Genomic DNA, 6,079 nt, shown 5'->3' with positions numbered 1-6,079 from the left:
CGATTTTTTAATTTAAAAGAAATTTAAAATTAGTATTATCTGAATTGATTTGATGATGAATTCGGTTGTAATATAGTTGGTGATAATTTATTATCAAGCCACGTAAGTTAGGAAATAGTGGTACATGTATATCTGATGATTTCATTATTACGCTTTTTAAAGCAGTTTGGTGATAAGCTTGATCCAAGGCAGTATAACAAAAGACAACGATGTTAATTTATGCAAAGGATAGTTTTTTTTTTTTGGTTTTTTCAATAGTTTACTAAGAGCAAACAATAAATCTAAAAAACACCAAATCATCAAATCGAAAAATTAAAATAGGAAACTAAGAAGATGACGTTTACGAGCAAAAGTGGTAACTGGTAAGCTCTAGAGCAAGAGAAGTAGAAACCCACGTGTTGGGCCTGTTCCACTAAGCAACCCAATAAATCTAGGGCACACCCAAACAACTCAAGAATACACAAAGAAGCAAGCAACGACTTGATTAACACAAGTATAGCAAAGAAGATCAGAAAATCAATTAGGAAGATACTTGCCAAGAATACACCTGCTGAACGAGGAAAGGAGAATAAAATCAAGGAGATCTCCCTTGTTTGAAGATATTATGATATCCTTGTAACCCTAGTTGTTCCTAGGTATAAATAGTATAATTAAACATTGTGACAGACATGTACGCTCACTCATACATCAATACAAACGAAATATATTGCTTATTCTCTCGGAATTGAGTCGTTTCTGAACAAGGAGCCTATTCTTTCTCAGTATTGTGTCTCTAAACTCTATCTCTTTTAATATAATCATTTACTTATTGTCTTATTATTGTTCTTGGTTATCGAATTTGATGTTTATGGTTTGATCGTTATTACCCCTTAATTCCTAAGCAAATTCCTAGATCATCCTACTAAGATTTACCTAAACAATTTGGCGCCCACCGTGGGGCTGATAATCAATGAACCTGCCAAATCCACCAAAACCAAGACAATCATCATGAATGGACAATGAATGCATTCCGTCAGACCCTAGACCAACAGAAAAGCCAGATCGAAACACTACTAGCCGAAAAAGTCCAAACTGAAGCCAAGCTTACCAGCCTAACTAGACAAAATAAAGCCCTCCATAGCCAAATACAATCGGTTGCGTCCAAAATCGTTAACACCAGAAAAAGCACCGAAAGCATAGCCATGCAGCTTGATATGTCTGGAGCTTTTCATACCCTAACTAACGGGGAAAAAGGTTCTAACAGCAGGGATGATCCCCTAGATGTAGACTTTATTGACGCGGGAACTTTTAAGAAAAACAAGCAGGAAGAAACTGAGGAGGGAAAGATAGAGAAGGTAGTCAAAGAGTACCTCAAAGCTCTCGAGGCCAAGATCGCAAAAATCCCAGGAGTGCCAAAGCCCGTGGAGGAGGAGGCTGCAGACGGCTATATAGAGTCACCCTTCTTAGAAGAGATTGTTATGATGGAAGTGCCTAAGAGGTTCAGCACGCCCAATATGGCCATGTACGATGGAACAACAGATCCTAATGAGCACGTGTCCCTCTACAAATAGAAGATGATGACCAGTTCAATCCCAAGAGACATCAGGGAGGCTATCATGTGCAAGGGCTTTGGAGCCACCCTGTCAGATCCAGCCCTAACTTGGTTCATTAATTTAGATAATTGGACTATTCGATCTTTTGCAGGAATGGTGAACCTATTCAAGATCCAGTTCGCTAGCAGCAGGAAGATCGAGAAGCAATCTTTAGACATGTACCGTTTTGAACAAAGGCATGGAGAATCCTTTAGAGATTACCTCAACAGGTTCAACGGGAAGAAGATCGGGATACATAAGTGCGATGCTCTTACAACTATTGAGGCATTCAAAAGGGGCTTACTAGACCATAGCAAGCTCTATAAGGAGTTAACAAAGTACCCCTGCGTAATCTTTGAAGACGTGCAAGCCAAGGCAATGGCTCAGGTCAGATTCGAGGAGGACGTGTATGCAAGAAAGACTCCCGAGCCAGATCATTTGTCAAGAAGGAACAACAACTTCCCCAGGAAAGATCATCGATACAAGCCCTATCAGCGGTCCTGCTTCGACGAAGGATCAGTCAATGCTGTTGAGGAAGAATTATCATATTGGAGGGAAGATCCTGAACTCCCACCTAAATTGCATGAATATTGTTTCAATGTTAACCCTGCAAGTGTGATTAGGACCTTGAACAAGATGGGAGATACTGTGCAGTGGCCCAGAAAGAGTGATAGGCCATGAGAGAAGAAAGATCCGTCAAGATGGTGCGATTTCCATTCAGACATTGGCCGTGCAACCGATGAATGCGTCGCGCTCAAGAAGGAAGTTGCATACATGTTGCAGAAATGCTATCTCAAAGAACTCTTGACGGACAGGTCCAAAGCTTCAGGAAAAGAGAAAGAGTCCAAGCGAGGTGGCCCCCCACCTCCTCCTCCAAAATCAAGACCATTTGCTTTATATCAGGAGGATCAGAAGTGTGCGGATTGACGTACTCAGCAGCAAAGCGTCATGCTAAGGAAAGCAATATGGACCAACCCGACAGAATGACACGATAAAAAAGAGACATCCCTATCATGTTTGAAGAAAGCGATGTAGTGGAAGGTCATCATGACAGTCTAGTGATATCACTTCCAGTAGGAAATTGCATGATCAAAAGAATCCTTGTAGACAATGGAAGTTCAGCAAACATCATTATGCTCGATACATTGAAACATATGAACAATGATGAGAAAAGCATTATCAACAAGTAAACAATGCTAATGGGTTTCAATGGAGAGACTAAGAAAATGATTGGAGAAGTTACATTAGCTACTTATGCAAAAGGGATCAATCTGCAAGTCAAGTTCTTAGTGATCGATACTCTATCATCATACAACATGATTCTAGGCAGACCATGGATAAATGAAATGAAAGCTATCCCTTCTACTTATCATCAAGTTATCAAGTTCCCTACAAGGTGGGGAATCCAGGAGATAAAAGGGGATCCAAAAGAAGCAAAGAATTTTACAAGATAGCCTTGAAAGCAACATCTACAGAGAAAAGTTCAGCATAGCAACCAGAGGGTCAATTAGGCCAAGAGAAACTCAGTATAGCAGAAGAACAAGAAGCAATAGAGGTCCAGCTGAACCCAAACCATCCAGATCAAAAACTAAGAATAGGATCAAAGTTGAGTACAGATCTTCGTCAACAAATCTCATAGTTTTTAGAGACAGAAAAGGACACGTTTGCATAGACACATGAAGATATGAAAGGAATCTCTCCAGATGTAATTACCCACAAGCTGAACGTAGACCCAAGGCATGCACTAGTAAAACAGAAAAGAAGAAAGTTCGCGCCAGAAAGGAACAAAATCATTAATGAAGAGGTTCAGAATTTGCTCAAGACAGGAAAGATTAAAGAAGTAAAGTACCCGGAATGGCTTGCCAACGTTTTAGTAGTCAAGAAGAAAAATGGGAAGTGGAGATTATGCATCGACTTTGCAGACATCAACAAGGCCTGTCCAAAAGATCCGTTCCCACTACCTCATATTGATGCCATGGTAGACGCCACAGCAGGACATGAGTTACTCTCCTTCATGGATGCATACAGTGGGTACAATCAGATCCTCATGCACAAGGACGACCAGGAGAAAACCGCCTTCATCACCAGCCAAGGGATTTACTGCTACAAAGTAATGCCTTTCGGATTGAAGAATGCAGGAGCAACATACCAGAGACTGGTGAACAAGATGTTTGCAGAACAAATTGGAAACACAATGGAAGTCTACATAGACGATATGGTAGTCAAGTCCAAGAAGGCAGCTGATCACGTTAAAGACCTAGAGGAATCCTTTACCATCTTGAAGCGGTACGTCATGAAGCTAAACCCTACAAAGTGCACATTCGGAAAATTCCTGGGTTACATGGTAACACAAAGAGGAATAGAAGCCAGCCCAGATCAAGTCAAAGCCATCCTGGATTTAGAACGGCCGAAGTCGAAGAAAGATGTACAAAGCCTTACAAGAAGAATAGCAACATTGAACAGGTTCATCTCCAAGTCTTCCGACAAGAATAAAGCCTTCTATAACGTGCTGAAGAAGAAAAAAGAATTCAAGTGGGAACAAGAACACGAGGAAGCATTCCAGAAGTTAAAGGAGTACTTAGCTAATCCTTTGATTCTCTCCAAGCCAAAGGAAGGAGAACCGCTCCAACTATATCTTGCAGTGTCAGAAGGAACGATCAGCGCAATCCTCGCTCGGGAAGAAGAAAAGGAGCATTTTTCTATTTACTACATAAGCAAAACCCTACTCAGTGCGGAGACAAGGTACGCTTCTTTGGAAAAAATCATTTTAGCCTTAGTCACTACTTCAATAAAATTGCGCCCATACTTTGAGAGCCATTTTATACGTGTACGAACAAACTGTCCCATTAAGGCTATCATGAGGAAGCTAGAAATGTCAGGAAGGATGGAGAAGTGGGCATTACATCTTAGTGGTACGACATTCAGTACGAACCCAGAACTACAATCAAGTCACAAGCCTTGGCAGATTTCGTAGCTAACTTCAGTCTAGCTCTCGAAGAGGAAGCACAAAAAGAATTAGCCCTACAGGAACCTGATGTGTCCAATTTATATAGTATTTTACCCCCGTCCCTTGGTCATAATCAATAGTGTTTTTGGCTCTTAAGAGCCACTTTTATTACTAATTGGTGTTTTCTAGTGTTTTTGTAGTTTTGCTTGAGTTTTGTAGGAAATTGCATCTTTGGAGTGTTTTCCGGGTTTTTCATGGAGCAACTACGGACATTAGGAGGACACGACCATCTTTGAATCCCAGGACCGGTTAGAGCCGGTGATTAAGGGCTCAGTGTGTGATACCGGGGTATTTAGACCAAGTATTCAAGACCCGGAGAGGAAATCCGGATTGGGCCGAAGAATCAAGCGCAATCGAAGTCCAAGCCTCGAGGAAGAGACCGGGCCCGATCGGGCAAGCTTACGCCCGATCGGGCGGGCGCGTAGTCAGAGTCATCAGGAAAGGCGCGCCCAATCGGGTTATCGGGTGAGCATTAGCTCGATCGGGCGCGGCTACCCAGGAGAGTTGCGAAGAAAAAGGCGGGCCCGATCGGGCGGTGCCTCGCCCGATCGGGCGCGTGTTAGCATTAGTAGATTTTTAATCGTCATTTAAGTTTGTTTAGTTTAGGATTCTTGCTTAATATAAATACTTTTCCGTTAAGCAAGTTTAGTATCTTTTTTTTAGACTCTTTTTTTTTTACCTTCTCTTTTAGACTTTCTCTCTCTACTTAGATTATTTTCTCTCTCTAAAATTCTCTCAACTTTGTTCTTGCTCAACTTTGTAGTTCCATTGATTTTGGTAACAATTTCTTCTTCTTTAATCTCAGCTATTTATTTTATTTCTTCCATCATGACTTGTTTAATTGCTTTGTTTAGTTTATGTTCGATTATGTCTGAGTAGTTTTCTTTCTAGGGTTCATGGGGATCCATAAATAATATGAAGGGGTAATTTCGTGTTGTTGATTGTCAATGCTGGATTAATTTCCTATTGATGGATCTAATGCTCTGTGACTAGATTAGGCCTGATCTTTTATGCATGAGTTTGACAATATTGATTCGAGATTCGAGAGATGAGAATTGATGTTTAGGTCTAGTTTCAATAGGCAGGTTAATTTATAAATGGTTAAGTCGAGATTCGAGAGATGAGATTTAATACCGGTAGATTAATTCTGTGATTGTAATACGTAGCGAAAGCCCTTTATGATTTGATTAATTGATGCATTGATGATTAATTATTATGTTTTACCCTGAAATATTATTTATTGGTGAACCTATGCCCTAGGTCTTTTATTCCTTGATTTTCCTCCTACTTTTATTCCTTTCCAGTTATACTCTTAGTAGTTTAGTTCCCTTTTATAATAACAAATTGTTTACTTGATAATTTAGATTATATTGATTAATTAGGAATAAATTAACTCGTTTCCCTGTGGTACGACCCTTCTTCCCTATCTGCATAGTTAGTGGATTTAGGTATTATTTTTGATTGGGTGACTACGACTTTAGCCTGTCAAAAATTTGGCGCC

Source organism: Chenopodium album, chromosome 15, assembly GCF_948465745.1.
Source record: "Chenopodium album chromosome 15, dcCheAlbu1.1, whole genome shotgun sequence".
NCBI classification, from domain to species: Eukaryota; Viridiplantae; Streptophyta; class Magnoliopsida; order Caryophyllales; family Amaranthaceae; genus Chenopodium; species Chenopodium album.
Note: the sequence above shows the minus strand (reverse complement) of the source record.